The following is an 18,538-nucleotide window of genomic DNA, read 5'->3' as shown; positions in this document are numbered from 1 at the left end:
CCTTCATCAGGAATACAGGCAGAGAGCCTGAAGGGTGGGGGAGAGGTAAATGAGAGGAGGGTGGGGGTGGGGAGAGAGTAGCAGAGAGTACAATGGGTGAGTGGGGGAGGGAGTGAAGGTGATAGGTCAGGGGGGAGGGTGGAGTGGAAAAGGAGATAGGTAGGACAAGTCTAGACAAGTCATGGGGACAGCGCTGAGCTGGAAGTTTGGAACTGGGGTGAGGTGGGGGAAGGGGAAATGAGGAAACTGTTGAAGTCCACATTGATGCCCTGGGGTTGAAGTGTTCCAAGATGTTACATAGAACATAGAAGAATACAGCACAGTACAGGCCCTTCGGCCCTGAATGTTGCGCCGATCAAAGCCCACCTAACCTACACTAACCCACTATCCTCCATATACCTATCCAATGCCCACTTAAATACCCATAAAGAGGGAGAGTCCACCACTGATACTGGCAGGGCATTCCATGAACTTACAACTCGCTGAGTGAAGAACCTAACCCGAACATCAGTCCTATATCTACCCCCCCTTAATTTAAAGCTATGCCCCCTTGTAATAGCTGACTCCATACGTGGAAAAAGGTTCTCACTGTCAACCCTATCTAACCCCCTAATCATCTTGTACACCTCTATCAAGTCACCCCTAAACCTTCTTTTCTCCAATGAAAACAACCCCAAGTGCCTCAGCCTTTCCTCATAGGATCTTCCTACCATACCAGGCAACATCCTGGTAAACTTCCTCTGCACTCGTTCCAGTGCCTCCACATCCTTCCTATAGTATGGCGACCAAAACTGCACACAATATTCCAGATGCGGCCGCACCAGAGTCTTATACAACTGCAGCATGACCTCAGGACTCTGGAACTCAATTCCTCTACCAATAAAAGCCAGTACTCCATATGCCTTCTTCACTGCACTATTTACCTGGGTGGCAACTTTCAGAGATCTGTGTACATGGACACCAAGATCCCTCTGCTCTTCCACACTACCAAGTATCCGACCATTAGCCCAGTACCCCATCTTTTTGTTATTCTTACCAAAGTGAATCACCTCACACTTAGCTACATTGAACTCCATTTGCCACCTTTCTGCCCAGCTCTGCAGCTTCTCTATATCCCGCTGTAACCTGCCACATCCTTCCTCACTGTCTACAACTCGTCCGACTTTCGTATCATCCGCAAACTTGCTCACCCAACCTTCTAACCCTTCCTCCAGGTCATTTATAAAAATGACAAACAGCAATGGTCCCAAAACAGATCCTTGCGGAACACCGCTAGTGACGGCACTCCAAGATGAACCTTTGCCATCAACTACTACCCTCTGTCTTCTTCCAGCCAGCCAATTCCTAATCCAAACCTCCAACTCACCCTCAATGCCATATCTCTGTATTTTCTGCAGTAGCCTACCATGGGGGACCTTATCAAACGCCTTACTAAAATCCATATATACCACATCTACCGCTTTCCCCTCATCTACCTCCTTAGTCACCTTCTCAAAGAATTCAATAAGGTTTGTGAGGCACGACCTGCCCTTCACAAAACCATGCTGACTATCCTTGATCACATTATTCTTATCCAGATGTGTATAAGTCCTATCCCTTACAATTCTCTCTAAGACTTTGCCCACAACAGAAGTGAGACTCACTGGCCTATAGTTACTAGGATTATCCCTACTCCCCTTCTTGAACAAGGGAACCACGTTTGCTAGCCTCCAGTCCTCTGGCACTACTCCTGTCGACAAAGAGGACACAAAAATCAAGGCCAATGGCTCTGCAATCTCCTCCCTTGCTTCCCAGAGAATCCTAGGATAAATGCCATCAGGCCCAGGGGACTTATCTATTTTCACCCTTGCCAGAATTTCCAACACCTCTTCTCTACATATCTCAAAGCCATCCATTCTACTTATTCGTGCCTCAGTATTCATATCGACAACAATGTCCTGTTCCTGAGTGAATACTGACGAAAAGTATTCATTCAGTGCCTCCCCAATCTCTTCAGTCTCCACACGCAGCTTCCCATTACTATCCTTGATTGGACCTATTCCTACCCTAGTCATTCTTTTATTCCTAACATACCTATAGAAAGCCTTAGGGTTTTCCCTAATCCTACCAACTAAGGACCTTTCATGTCCCCTCCTTGCTGCTCTTAGCTCTCTCTTCAGGTCATTCCGGGCTACCTTATAACTCTCAATCGCCCCTATTGAACCTTCACGCCTCATCTTTACAAAGGCCGCCCTCTTCCATTTAACAAGGGATTCCAATTCCTTATTAAACCACGGCTCCCTCACATGACCCTTTCCTCCCTGCCTGATAGGTACGTACTTATCAAGGACACTCAATAGTTGCTCCTTGAACAAGTTCCACATATCAATTACGCTCTTGCCTTGGAATCTACTTTTCCAATCCACACATCCTAAGTCATGCCTCACCGCATCATAACCTGGGATCGGTACCTGGGACTACGATGTTGTGGCCATCACGGAAACATGGATAGATGAGGGACAGGAATGGCTGTTGGAGGTTCCTGGTGACAGATGTTTCAGTAAGATTAGGGAGGGTGGTAAAAAAGGAGGGGGGGTGGCATTGCTAATTAGAAATGGTATAACGGCTGCAGAAAGGAAGTTTGAGGGGGATCTGCCTCTGGAGGTAGTATGGGCTGAAGTCAGAAATAGGAAAGGTGCAGTCACCTTGTTGGGTGTTTATTATAGGCCCCCCAATAGCAGCAGAGATGTGGAGAAACAGGTTGGGAAACAGATTTTGGAAAGGTGCAGAAGCCACAGGGTCGTAGTCATGGGCGACTTCAACTTCCCAAATATTGATTGGAAGCTCTTTAGATCAAGTAGATTGGATGGGGCGGTGTTTGTGCAGTGTGTCCAGGAAGCTTTTCTAACGCAGTATGTAGATTGTCCAACCAGAGGGGAGGCCATATTGGATTTGGTACTCGGTAACGAACCGGGACAAGTGGTGGGCTTGTTAGTGGGTGAACATTTTGGTGATGGCGACCACAATTCTGTGACTTTCACCTTGGTTATGGAGAGAGATAGGTGCGCACAACAAGGAAGTTTTTACAATTGGGGGAAGGGAAATTACGATGCTGTAAGACAGGATTTGAGGAGCATACGTTGGGAGCATAGGCTGTCAGGGAAGGATGTGGTGGAAATGTGGGACTTTTTCAAGGAGCAGATACGACGTGTCCTTGATATGTATGTACCGATCAGGCAGGAAAGAAATGGTCGTGTGAGGGAGCCTTGGTTGACGAGGGAGGTTGAATGTCTAGTAAAGAGGAAGAAGGAGGCTTACATAAGGTTGAGGAAACAAGGTTCAGACAGAGCAGTGGAGGGATACAGGATAGCCAGAAGGGACCTGAAGAAAGGGATTAGGAGAGCTAAGAGAGGGCATGAAAAATCCCTGGCGGAAAGGATCAAGGATAACCCCAAGGCATTTTATGCGTATGTGAGAAACCTGAGAATGACGAGAACGAGGGTAGGTCCGATCAAGGACAGTGGTGGGAGACTGTGTATTGAGTCGGAAGAGATAGGAGAGGTCTTGAACAAGTACTTCTCTTCAGTATTTACGAACGAGAGGGACCGTATTGTTGAAGAGGAGAGTGTGAAACGGACTGATAAGCTAGAAGAGATACCTGTTAGGAAGGAAGATGTGTTGGACATTTTGAACAACTTGAGGATAGACAAGTCCCCCGGGCCTGACGGGATATATCCTAGGATTATGTGGGAAGCAAGAGAGGAAATTGCAGTACCGTTGGCAATGATCTTCTCGTCTTCACTGGCAACTGGGGTGGTACCAGGGGACTGGAGAGTAGCGAATGTTGTGCCCCTGTTCAAAAAAGGGAATAGGGATAACCCCGGGAATTACAGGCCAGTTAGTCTTACTTCTGTGGTAGGCAAAGTAATGGAAAGGGTACTGAGGGATAGGATTTACGAGTATCTGGAAAGACACTGCTTGATTAGGGACAGCCAGCACGGATTTGTGAAGGGTAGGTCTTGCCTTACAAGTCTTATTGAATTCTTCGAGGAGGTGACCAAGCATGTGGATGAGGGTAGAGCAGTGGATGTAGTGTACATGGATTTTAGTAAGGCATTTGATAAGGTTCCCCATGGTAGGCTTATGCGGAAAGTCAGGAGGCATGGGATAGAGGGAAATTTGGCCAATTGGATAGAAAACTGGCTAACCGGTCGAAGTCAGAGAGTGGTGGTAGATGGTAAATATTCAGCATGGAGTCCAGTTACAAGTGGAGTTCCGCAGGGATCAGTTCTGGGTCCTCTGCTGTTTGTAATTTTTATTAATGACTTAGAGGAGGGAGTCGAAGGGTGGGTCAGTAAATTTGCAGATGATACAAAGATAGGTGGAGTTGTGGACAGTGAGGAGGGCTGTTGTCGGCTGCAGAGGGATTTAGATATGATGCAGAGCTGGGCTGAGGAGTGGCAGATGGAGTTCAACCCTGCCAAGTGTGAGGTTGTCCATTTTGGAAGAACAAATAAGAATGCGGAATACAGGGTTAATGGTAGGGTTCTTGGTCAGGTGGAGGAACAGAGGGATCTTGGGGTCTACGTACATAGATCTTTGAAGGTTGCCACTCAGGTGGATAGAGTTTGTAAGAAGGCCTATGGAGTATTATCGTTCATTAGCAGAGGGATTGAATTCAAGAGTCGTGAGGTGATGTTGCAGCTGTACAGGACTTTGGTTAGGCCACATTTGGAGTACTGTGTGCAGTTCTGGTTGCCTCACTTCAGGAAAGATGTGGAAGCTTTGGAGAGGGTGCAGAGAAGATTTACCAGGATGTTGCCTGGAATGGAGAGTAGGTCGTACGAGGATAGGTTGAGAGTTCTCGGCCTTTTCTCGTTGGAACGGCGAAGGATGAGGGGTGACTTGATAGAGGTTTATAAGATGATCAGAGGAATAGATAGAGTAGACAGTCAGAAACTTTTTCCCCGGGTACAACAGAGTGTTACAAGGGGACATAAATTTAAGGTGAAGGGTGGAAGGTATAGGGGAGATGTCAGGGGTGGGTTCTTTACCCAGAGAGTGGTGGGGGCATGGAATGCGCTGCCCTAGGGAGTAGTAGAGTCAGATTCATTGGCGACCTTTAAGCGGCATTTGGATAGGTACATGGATGGGTGCTTAATCTAGGATAGAAGTTCGGCACAACATCGTGGGCCGAAGGGCCTGTTCTGTGCTGTATTGTTCTATGTTCTATCTATGTTCTATAATTTCCCTGCCCCCAGCTATAACTCTTGCCCTGTAGTACACACTTATCCCAGTGCTTATCAGTTCTTCCTCCAGGCGTCTGGTGGTGAGGGGGCGGCGGTGAAGGAGGCCCAGGACCTCCACGTCCTCAGCAGAGTGGGAGGGGGAGTTGAAATGTTGGGCCACGGGGCGGTGTGGTTGATTGGTGCGGGTGTCCCGCAGATGTTCCCTAAAGCACTCTGCTAGGAGGCACCCAGTCTCCCCAATGTAGAGGAGGCCGCATCGGGAGCAATGGATACAATAAATGATATTAGTGGATGTGCAAGTAAAACTTTGATGGATGTAGAAGGCTCCTTTAGGGCCTTGGATGGAGGTGAGGGAGGAGGTGTGGGCGCAGGTTTTACAATTCCTGCGGTAATAGGGGACGGTGCCAGGATTGGAGGGTGGGTTGTAGGGGGGGCGTGGACCTGACCAGGTAATCATGGAGGGAACGGTTTTTGCAGAAGGGCTGGGGAGTGAAATATCCGGTGGTGGGGTCCGTTTGGAGGTGGCTGAAATGTCAGCGGATGATTTGGTTTATGCGAAGGTTGGTAGGGTGGAAGGTGAGCACCAGGGGCGTTCTGTCATTGTTATGGTTGGAGGGGTGGGGTCTGAGGGATGTGGATGAGATGCTTTGGAGTGCATCTTTAACCACGTGGTGTCCCCACCCCTTTGCGCCTTCCGCAAAGACCGTTCCCCTCCACGCCCCCCCCCTACAACCCACCCTCCCGTCCTGGCACCTTCCAACATTTCTGTGACACCCGCACCAATCAACCACACCGCCCTGTGGCCCAACATTTCAACTCCCCCTCCCACTCTGCCGAGGACATGGAGGTCCTGGGCCTCCTTCACCGCAGCTCCCTCACCACCTGACGCCTGGAGGAAGAACGTCTTGGAACACTTCAACCCCAGGGCATCAATGTGGACTTCAACAGTTTCCTCCTTTCCCCTTCCCCCACCTCACCCTAACTCCAACCTTCCAGCTCAGCACTATCCCCATGACTTGTCCTACCTGCCTATCTTCTTTTCCACCTATCCACTCGACCCTCCCCCTTGCCCCCGACCTATCACCGTCATCCCCTCCCCCACTCACCTATTGTACTCTATGCTACTTTCTCCCCACCCCCACCCTCCTCTCATTTATCTCTCCACCCTTCAGGCACTCTGCCTGTATTCCTGATGAAGGGCTTTTGCCCGAAACGTTGATTTTACTGCTCCTCAGATTCTGCCTGAACTGCTGTGCTTTTCCAGCACCACACTAATCTACCGTCTAGATACAGGCACCCCCCCGACACACTCAAACATGACATAGGCCCTCTCCCTCACACAGACACATGCATGACACACACTCCCCTCACATATACACACATAAGACACAGGCACCCCCTCACACACACCATACACGTGACACAGGCATCCCCTCACACAGACACACACGACACAAGCACTGCCCCTCGCACACACATGACATAGACACTCCCCTTCACACAGACACGCACCCAACACAGGCCCCCCTCACACAGACCCACACATGCACTTAACACAGGCACCTCCTCATACAGACACGCACACTCTACAGGCATTCCTTCACACAGATACACACACGACACAGACACCCCTTCCCCCTCTCTCTCTGTCTTTCTCTCTCTCTCTCTCTCTCTCACACACACACTCTCACACACACTCTCTCTCTCTCACACACACACACACACACACACACACACACATATACACACACACACCTGCTTCTTACTCTGAATGTTGCAGCTAAATCTGACATGCACACTGGGACTAAACACAAGCATAAAATGCTTCCTCTAGTGTTTTGGTACGAATAAACACAGTTGAGAAAGAGCGAGCACAAGGGCCAAATGGATAGTTTCTAATTAAGAAAGACTTGAACCGAGGTCTCCTAGCCCAGAGGCAGGGTGACTACCACTGCACCACCCTGAAATAAAGGAAGTACCCAGTGTGTTCTTTTTATATTTTCTAATAAATTCATTCACATTCTGTACTTTATGATTCAGTGATATACGATTTTGAGCTATACAATTCAGTGTGGTATGATTCAGTGTTATATGATTCACAATGTCTCTATGCTCTACTCCTCAAACAGCAGCTTCACAGAATTTGATGAGTATTTGAGTGTCTTCTGGCCATGAGCTTCAATAGGAGGGATAATTTACCAAAAGGGAATGGGCGACTTTGTGATCTGGGCACAGTTGTTACCTGAGTTATGTTTGTAAATCAAAGTTAATTGTGTGTTCAGAAATGAATGATTTTGAAACATAGAAAACTGGAGCAGGAGTAGGCCTTTGAGCCTGCTGCACCATTAAACATGCTCATGACTGATCAGCCAACTCAGTACTCAGTCACATGTTCCCACTTCCCCTCTCTCCCCCCCCCTCCCAATACTCTTCAACCCCTTTAGCCCCAAGAACTATACCTAGCTCCTTTTTGAAAACATTCATTGTTTTGGCTTTGTCTACTTTCTGTGGCAGAGAGTTTCACAGGCTCCCCACTCTCTGGGTGAAGACATTCCTCCTCACCTCAGCGCTAATGTTTTTTCTCTCATGGGGCATGGGTGTCACTGGTAGGTCAGCACTTATTGCATGACTCCAGTTGCTGTCAAGAAGGTGATGGTGAACTGCCTTCTTGAACAACTGCAATCCATGTGGCCTAATAGCCTACTCCATAACCTGAGACCATTACTCCCTTGTTCTGGAATTCCTGGTAATTGGGAACAGCCTTGCTGTGTATACCCTGTCTCGATCTGTTAGATTTTTATAGGTTTCTAGAAGACCTCCCTCATTCTTCTGAACGCCAGAAAGTATAGTCCTAACCGATCCAATCATTTTTGGGCTCAATATGTTTTCTCATTACACACTGAGGGTGGGGGTGGGGCTGGGGCTGGGGGAAGGTGATTCTTGTTTTGCTTTGGAACCTGTGCTGTAATAAAGCAGAATCAGGTGAAGGTCACAAATCAGGCAGACTTTGGCCATGTGTCGATTCCAGATATCTCACTTGTAACCATCCACTCCTCTCCTCTGGAAAATAATCTAACCTATTAATTATACACCAATGTGATAATTTTTACAGTGTCACAGCAAAGAGCATTAACACTCACTGATATCCTGTCGGTCAAACCAACAGTTGATTAGAGACCCCTTGCACACACGCCATGCACTTGGAATGTTGTCTCGAGGCTAATTGTTCAAACTCGATTGTCCCTGGATTAAATGTTAATTTGGACCATCAGCAGCTCTGTCCTTCAGCCAAATCGCTACTAAGACTTGACTTGGAGGTGCTGGTGTTGGACTGGGGTGGACAAAGTTAAAAATCATACACACCAGGTTATAGTCTTTGTTCAGTATATCACTTTAATTGCATGTCACTGATCTTGCTATAATTTCTGTGTCTTATGATTCTGCCTCACTAGTTACCTGATGAAAGAGCAGAGCTCTGAAAGCTAGTACTTCCAAATAAACCTGTTGGACTATAACCTGGTGTTGTCTGATTTTTTTTAACTATTAAGACTAATTAACAGGAGTAAAATGTTAGCTTGTGGACATCGGTAAAGAACAACATCACTATTGACAGGAGTTCAGCCAGATTCGATAGATCTGCATTGACAGCGATAGATGTTCTCTGACCAACTCTGAACCACTGACAGTCAGTATCACTAAGTGCAAACATAAAATATGATAGGATGAGACCCAGGGCAACAGAACTGTGGAGGTTACAAAACAATTACATTTACAGTTACTGGAGAAGCGTTGCCTACATCATAATTTAATCATAATCCTATTGTGACTATTCATTTTCCACCAGTTCGGGAAAGTCTCAAGGATGTTAATTGACCCAGTAACTCGAGGATCACCACATCAGGCAAGGGGAGAAGGTTATGGTAACCTCAGCCAAAATGGAAATGGAATGCACACTTGGCATTGTCAACCAGCTGTCTCGCCAACTGAGCTAAGCAGCCATCAAAACTTCTGCAGTTGCAAATGATACTAAGTGGAAATGTGAGAATGAATCCTTATGAAGCATCTTCAATCAGAGAGGTAAAGTCATTGAGGAAATAAAAAAGTCATCAGATGGAATATGATGTAGGGAACTGTGAGGTTATCCACTTTGGCAGGAAAAGCAGAAATAGGGAACATTTATGAAATGGTGAGAAATGGGGAAGTGTTAAATTTCAAAGGGACTTGGGTGCCCATGTTCTTGAGTCACTGAAAGTGAATGTGCAGGAATAGGGTGTAATTACTGAGGACATGATATTAAAAATCACACAACACCAGGTTATAGTCCAACAGGTTTATTTGGAAGCACTAGCTATTGGAGTGCTGTTCCTTCATCAGGTGGTTGTGGTGAATAAGATTGTAAGACACAGAATTTATAGCAGAAGTTTACAGTGTGATGTAACTGAAATTATATATTGAAAAAGACCTGGATTGTTTGTTAAGTCTCTATCTTTTAGAAAGACAATGTTAGTTTCAGTTCTTTCGTATGTAAATCGCAAAACTTTTTTAAAAACTTATATTCTCAAGTGAACTTTAACAATTGGTGTCATGTCAGTCCAGATAATGTATTGAAGGTGTAAGCTGCCCTACGTGAGACTGTCTGTGCCACAATGGTCAGACTGATTCTAATCTAAAAAGCAGATTTACAGAATCTTACATGGATTAATGCAGTTTTTGAGCCAAGTAAAATGTAATTCTGCAAGTACAAATTCACCCCACAAATTTGTATGTGTGAGTGTGGGTGTGTGGGTGGGTGGGTGGGTGGGTGTGTGTGTGTTGGGGGAGTGTTATGAGTGTCTGTGAGAGAAGTATGTGTGTGAGTGTAAAGGGGTATGAGTCTGTGAGATGGTGTGTGGGGGTGTATGCGTGAGCGTACAAGAGAGGGTCTGCGTGAGTATGTGTGTCTGTAGGAGAGTGTGTGTATGTGTTTGTGTAGGTGTGTGTGTCCATCTGTTTGTGTGTGTATAGTGCAATGGGGTCACCTGTAGTGTGATATGAACCCAAAGTCACGGTTGAGGCCATCCCCATGGGTACCAAACTTGGCTATCACCCTCTGTTCGGCAATTTTTCGTTGTTGCCTGTCCCGAAGTCCACCTTGGAGGACGGTCACCCGAAGGTCCAAGGTCAAATGTCCCAGATGGCTAAAGTGTTCTCTGACTGGGAGGGAACACTCCTGTCTATTGATTGTTGTGCGGCATCCATCCATCCATCCATCCATTGCTGTAGCCTGTTTGGTCTTGCCAATGTACCATGCCTCAGGGCATCCTTGTCTTCAGGGTATGAGATAGACAACATTGGCAGGGTCACATGAGTACCTGCCATATACATGGTGGGAGGTATCACCATGCATAATGGTGGTATCCATGTTGACACTCTGACACGTCTTGCAGCGCCTACCGTGACAAGGTTGTATGGGCGGCACGGTGGCTCAATGGGTGGCACAGTGGCTCAGTGGTTAGCACTGTGGACTCACAGCACCAGGGTCCCAGGTTCGATTCCAGCCTCAGGTGACTGTCTGTGTGGAGTTTGCACATTCTCCCTGTGTCAACGTGGATTTCCTCCGGGTGCTCTGGTTTTCTCCCACAGTCCAAAGATGTGCAGGTTAGGTGAATTGGCCATGCTAAATTGCCCGTAGTGTTGGGTGCATTAGTCAGAGGGAAATGGGTCTGGGTGGATTATTCTTCAGAGGGTCGGTGTGGACTTGTTGGGCCGATGGGCTTGTTTCCACACTGTAGAGAATCTAATCTAATGTAATCTAATTGTCCTGAAAGATGGGCAGTTTGCTACGAACAATGATCTGTTTGAGGTTTGGTGGTTGTTTAAAAGTGAGAAGTGGAGGTGTGGGGAAGGTCTTGGCGAGGTGCTCATCCTCAATAATAATGTGCTGCAGGCCGCGAAGAACAGGACAATGGGTCTGGGTGGATGACTGTCATCTCATCGACCGCCAGTTCCGACGTACCACAGCGAGGAACCATAATGAGTCCTCAGGAGACAGACACGTGCTGCAACTGACAGGGTACTCTTCGTTGTCCTGTATTTCCCAGGAGCCGAAAAACGACACCATGTTCTTCACAGCCTGCAACGCATTATTAATGAGGATGAGCACTTGGCCAAGACCTTCCCCACACCTCCACGGGGTTCGCCTTTAAACAATCACCAAACCTCAAACAGATCATTGTTCATAGCAAACTGCCCGACCTTCAGGTTAATACCCTACAACCTTGTCACAGTAGACGCTGCAAGACGTGTCAGAATGTTGACATGGACACCACCATTACACATGGGGACACCTCCCACCATGTACATGGCAGGTATTCATGTGATTCAGCCAACGTTATCTATCTCATACGTTGCAGGCAAGAATGCCCTGAGGCATGGTATATTGGTGAGACCGAGCAGAGGCTACGGCAACGGATGAATGGGCACAGCACAACAATTACCAGACAGGAGTGTTCCCTCCTAGTCGGGGAACACTTCAGCGGTCCAGGACATTCAACCTTGGACCATTGGGTGACAGTCCAAGGTGGACTTCGGGACAGGCAACAACAAAAAGTGGTGGAGCAGAGGCTGATAGCCAAGCTCAATACTCATGGGGATGGCCTCAACTGGGACTTTGGGTTCATGTCACACTACAGGTGACCCCATTGCAGTATACACACACACATGTACACAGGCACTCACGCACACTCCTACAGACAAACATACTCATGCAGATCCTCTCTCATACACTGACACATACACTCCCACACACACCCTCTCACAGACGTATACTCCTTTACACTCAACACATACACACTCTCTCTCACATACAGTTGTAACCCCCCTCGACACACACACACATATAAGTTTGTGGGGTGAATTTGTACTTGCAGATTTACATTTTACTTTACTCAAAAACTGCATTAATCTATGTAAGATTCTGTAATTCTTTTTTTAAAATTAGAATCAGTCTGACCCATTGTGGCACAGACAGTCTCACACAGGGCAGCTCGCACCTTCAGTACATTATCTGGGCCGACATGACACCAATTGTTAAAGTTCACTTAAGAAAGTAACTTTTTAAAAAAAGTTTTGCAATTTACATATGAAAGAACTGAAACCAACATGGTCATTCTAAAAGATGAGAGACTTAACAGGCAATCCAGGTCTTTTTCAATATATAATTTCAGCGCTCTGAAAGCTACTGCTTCGTAATAAACTTGTTGGACTGTAATCTGATGTTGTGTGATTTTTAACTTTGTACACCCCAGTCCAACTCCAGCATCTCCAAATCAGGAAATGATATGTTAGGCTTTTATTACTAAAGTTTGGAGTACAGGAGCAAAGATCTTTCCCTGTACTTACGTAGAGATTTGGTGAGGTCTTCTCAAGGCCAGTTACTCAAGGCCAGATGGGCAACAAAAACTGGTCCAGTCAGGAGGCTCCACATCTTGTGAATTAACAAACATTAAAGAACCTTGCCTGAAGTATTGAGTGCAGTTTTGATCTTTTTACCAAATAACAGACATGCATGCCTGGGGAGAGAGAAGTGTTCATGAGCTCATTCCTGCAATGGGGGAATTGTCCATGAGGAAACATTAATTTGCTGGGAATACATGTTTATGCCGAAGGACAATGTGGAAAAGGGGAAGATATGGAACAGTTTGGACAATTTTTGGATTGGACAGGGTTCACCATCACCATGGTTTCTTGGATTGGAGTCATCAGTTTAATGTGTCTTTTGGTTTACACACTGTCCATTGACAGGGACTGCATTGATGTCTGAGGAGTCGTGAACAGTGCTGAACAATTTACAATCGTCGGCAAATATGCCCACTTCTGACCTTATGATGGAGGGAAGATCATTGATGGACCAGCTGAAGATGGTTGGACACAAGGACACGACCCTAGGGAACTCCTGGAGAGCCATCCTGGAGCTGAGATAAACAGAAACATCTTCCTCTGTGACTTTAACCAGCGGAAAGATTTCCTGTACCACTCTCACTATTGCTTGTGACACATTCACTCTCACCACCTCCCACTACAAACACACTGCCCACCTCTTACCCCTTGACACAGTCTCTCCTGCCTCTCTCGCCCCATCAACACAATGCCCCCCAACCTCTTCTCCCCCTTTGACACACCATCCCCTGCCTCTTCCTCCCTCGACACAATCTCCCTGCCTTCGACACGATCTCTCCCTCCTCTTCCACTCCTCGACACAATCACTCCTGCCTCGCCCCCCCCCCCCCACCATCAACACAATCTCCCCCACCTCTTCCCCCCCCATCAACTCAATTTCCCTGCCCTCGATACAATCTCTCCTGGCTCTCCCCCCATCTACACAATCTCCCACACCTCTTTCCCCATCAACGTAATCTCCCCCACCTCTTCCCAGCCTCTTGCCCCCTCGACGCAATCTCCCCGCCTCTTGCCCCTCCCAATTGACGCAATCTCCTCCCCCCCCCCCCCCCCAGCTCATCTCAATCTCTCCCGCCTCTTTCCCCTCTCACCCCCCCCCCCCCCCCCCCCCCCCCCGGTCGACACAATTTCTCCCGCCTCTTCCCCCCTCACCCCAGCTCGACATAATCTCCCCCACCTTTTCCCCCCACCCAACACAAGCTCCCTCACCTCTCTCCCCCCCCCCCCTCAGCACAATCTCCCCAGCCTCTATCACACCCCACAATCTCCCCAATCTCTCCCACACCCTACAATGTGCCATACCAATGATTGCAGTTTAGCTAGTGTTCATTGATGTCACACTAAGTTGAGTGCAGGCTTGAACATAGAACAATACAGCGCAGAACAAGCTCTTCAGCCCTCAATGTTGCGCCAACCTGTGAACTAATCTAAGCCCGTACCCCGACACTATCCCATCATCATCAAGGTGCTTATCCAAGGACTGTTTAAATGCCCCTAATGTGGCTGAGTTAACTGCATCCTTACCACTCTGTCAGTCAACAGCCTGCCTCTGATATCTGTCTTAAATCTATCACCCCCTCAATTTGCAGCTGTGCCCCCTCGTACGAGCCAACATCATCATCCTAGGGAAAAGACTTGCACTGAAGAAGGGCTTATGCCCGAAATGTCGATTCTCCTGCTCCTTTGATGCTGCCTGACCTGCTGCGCTTTTCCAGCAACACATTTTTCTGATCTCCGGCATCTGCAGTCCTCACTTTCTCCTAAAAGACTCTCACTGTCTACCCGATCTAATCCTCTGATCATCTTATATGTCTCTATTAAATCCCCTCTTAGCCACCTTATTTCCAATGAGAACAGACCCAAGTCCTTCAGCCTTCCCTCATAAGATCTTCACTCCAGACCACGCAACATCCTGGTAAATCTTCTCTGCACCTTTACTAATGCTTCCATATCCTTCCTGTAATGGGGCAACCAGCACTGCACACAATATTCCAACTGAGACCGCACTAGTGTTTTGTATAGTTGCAGCATGACATTGCAGCTCCGGAACTCAATCCCTTTACCAGTAAAACCTAACACATCATCTGCCTTCTTAACAGCACTATCAACATGGGTGGCAACTTTCAGGGATCTATGTGAATGAACTCCAAGGTCCCTCTACACATCCACACTACCAACAATCCTTCCATTGACCCAGTATTTGGCCCTCATGTTATTCTTCCCAAAGTGAATCACCTCGCATCTGTATAGGACTCCACTTGCCACCTCTCAGCCCAATTCTGCAGTTTATCAAAGTCCCCTGAAACCTGTAACATTCTTCCACACTGTCCACCAATGCACCGACTTTAGTGTCATCTGAAAACTTACTAACTCATCCACCTATTCCTGCGTCCAAGTCATTTATAAAAATGATAAACAGTAGTGGTCCCAAATCAGACCCTTATGGCACACCACTAGTAACTGGACTTCAGACTGAATATTTTCCATTAGCCACCATTCGCTGCCTTCTTACAGAAAGCCAGTTTCTAATCTAAACTACTAAATCACCCTCAACCCCATGCCTGTGCATTTTCTCCTAAAGCCAACCATGTGGAACCTCATTACTGAAGTCCATGTGCACCATGTCAACTGCACAGGAGTTGGGAAGTCATGTTGCAGCTGTACAGGACATTAGTTAGGCCACTGTATTGCGTGCAATTCTGGTCTCCTTCCTATCAGAAAGATGTTGTGAAACTTGAAAGGATTCAGAAAAGATTTATAAGGATGTTGCCAGGGTTGGAGGATTTGAGCGACAGGGAGAGGCTGAACAGGCTGGGGCTGTTTTTGCTGGAGCGTTGGAGGCTGAGAGGTGACCTTATAGAGGCTTACAAAATTATGAGGGGCATGGACAAGATAAATAGACAAAGTCTTTTCCCTAGGGTCGGGGAGTCCAGAACTAGAGGGCATAGGTTTAGGGTGAGAAGGGAAAGACATAAAAGAGACCTAAGGGGCAACTTTTTAATGCAGAGGGTGGTACGTGTATGGAATGAGCTGCCAGAGGATGTAGTGGAGGTACAATTTCAACATTTAAGAGACATTTGGATGGGTATATGAATAGGAAGGGTTTGGAGGGATATGGGCAGTGTGCTGGTAGGTGGGACTAGATTGGGTTGGGATATCTGGTCGACGTGGACATGTTGGACTAAAGGGTCTGTTTCCATGCTGTACATCTCTATGACTCTATGAGAGAATCATCAAATAAATCCCATCCCGCCCAGGGGACATATCTACTTTCGCACCTTCTAGAACTGATAACACCTCCTCCTTAGTAACCTCAATCCTTTCTAGTCTAATATCTTGTATCTCAGTCTTCTTCTCCACAATATTCTCCTTTTCCTGAGTGAAAACAGATGAGAAATATTCATTTCACTCCTTTCCGATCTCCACAGGGTCCACGCACAACTTCCCACTTCTGTCTCCTTTATTCTACCTGCTAAGGATTGCTCATGTCCCCTATTGCTCTTCTTAACTTTCTCTTTAAATCCTTCCTAGCTACTCTGTAACTCTCCATCGCCTCATTTGAACCATCTTGTCTCAATGTCACATAAGTCTCCCTCTTCCGCTTAACAAGAGATACAATGTTTTTAGTAAACCACAGTTCCCTTACCTTATCACTTCCTCCTTGCCTGACAGGGACATACCTATCAACCCAATATCTGTTCCTTAAACCAACTTCACTTTTCAATTGTCCCCATCCCCTGCATTTTGCTACCCCGTTCTATGCCTCCTAAATCTTGCCTATTCACATTATAATTGCTCTTACCCATCTATAACTCTTGCCCTGTGGCATGTACCTATCCCTTTCCATCACTGAACTAAAACCAACTGAATTGTGGTCACCCTCTCTAAAGTGCTCACCTACCATTAAATCAAATATCTGGCCTGGTTCATTCCCAAGGACTAGATCCAAAGTGGCCTCCCCTCTTGTCGGCCCTTCGACGTATTGTGTCAGGAAACCCTCCTGTACACATTGGACACAAACTGATCCATCCGATGAACTAGTTATAGTATTTCCACTCAATGTTGGGGAAGTTAAAGTCCCCATGATGACCACCCTGATCCTTTAACTCCTGCCCAAAATCGTTTTGCCAATCCTCTCCTCCACATCCCTGGAACTTTGTGGAAGCCTATAAAAAACACCCAGCAGTGTGACCTCTCCTCTCCTGTTTCTAACTTCAGCCCATACCACCTCAGTAGACGAGTCCTCATTAGAAGTTCTGTCCTTGACTAACAAAGCCACACTTCCCCTTTTTTAACCACCTTCCCTGATCTTAATGAAAGATTTAAATCCTGGAATATGCAACATCTATTCCTGATCCCGCTCTATCCATATCTCCAAAATTAATGTCTCCAAAACATCGAAGTCCCAGGTACCTATCCGTGCTGCAAGCTCACCTACCTTATTCCGGATACTCAAGAAGTAGACACACTTCAAACCCAGTTGCTGTCTGCCAGCACACTGCTGTGACCATGATATCAAGGGCTGTCACTCCCATCTCCCCTCTGGAATTCAGCTCTTTTGTCCATGTTTGACCCAAGGTCAGGAGCTGAGTGACCCTGGTGGAACCCAAACTGGGTGTCACTGAGCAGGTTATTGCTGATCAGCTGCTGCTTGATCGCGCTGTTGATTGCACCTTCCATTACTGTGCTGATGTTGGAGAGACTGATGGGGCAGTAATTGGCCGGGTTGGATTTTCTTGCTTTTTTGCACATTGTTGGGTAGATGCCAGTGTTGTAACTGTACTGGAACAGCCTGACCAGGGGAGTGGCAAGTTCTGCAGCAGAAGTCTTCAGTACTATTGCTAGAATGTTGTTAAGGCCCGTAATCTTTGCAGTATCCAGTGTCTCCAAGTGGAGGGAGTTGAATTGGTTGAAGATTGGTATCTGTAATGCGGGGGACCACTGGAGGAGGCTAAGATGCATCATCCACTCGGCACTTCTGGCTGAAGATTGCTGTGAAAGCTTCAGCCTTATCTTTTACACGGATGTACTGGCTCTTCCATCATTGAGGATGGGGATATTTGTGGAGCCTCCTCCTCCAATGAGTTTAATTGTCCATCACCATTCATGACTGGATGGAGCAGGACTGCAGAACTTAGATCTAATGTGCTGGTTGTGGGATTGCTTAGCGCTGTCTATCACTTGCTGCTTATGCTGTTTGACATGCAAGTAGTCCTATTTGATGGTTTCACCAGATAGACACCTCATCTTCAGGTATGCCTGGTGCTACTCCTGGCATGCCCCCCTGCACTCTGCATTGAACCAAGGTTGATCCCCTGGCTTGATGGTAATGGTTGAGTGGGGGATATGCCAGGCCATGAGGTTACAGATTGTGCTGGAATACAATTCTGCTGCTGCCCACAGCGCCTCCTGAATCCCCAGTCTTGAGTTGTTAGATCTGTTTGAAGTCTATCTCATTTAGTACGGTGATTGTGCCACACTGCATGGTGGAGGGTATTCTCATTGTGAAGGCAGGACTTCATCCGCACAAGGTCTGTGCGGTGGTCACTCTTACCGCTACTGTCATGGGCAGATGCATCTGCAATTTGGTAAATTGATAAGGATGCGGTCAAGTATATTCTTCCCACTTGTTGGTTCCCTCACGACTTGCCACAGACCCAGTCTAGTAGGTATGTCCTTTAGGACGTGACCAACCCAATCAGTAGAACTGTTGCTAAGCCACTCTTGCTGGTGGACATTGAGAACCCACACCTAGAGTACGTTTTCTGCACTTGCCATCCTCAGTGCTTCCGCTATTCAACATGGAGCAGTATCGATTTATCAGCTGAGGGAGAATGGTACGTGGTAATCAGCAGGAGGTTTCCTTGGCTGTG

Source organism: Chiloscyllium punctatum, chromosome 4 (genome assembly GCF_047496795.1).
Source record: "Chiloscyllium punctatum isolate Juve2018m chromosome 4, sChiPun1.3, whole genome shotgun sequence".
Lineage (NCBI taxonomy): Eukaryota > Metazoa > Chordata > Chondrichthyes > Orectolobiformes > Hemiscylliidae > Chiloscyllium > Chiloscyllium punctatum.
The sequence above is the reverse complement of the archived record's forward strand: the minus strand, read 5'-3'. Positions refer to the sequence as shown.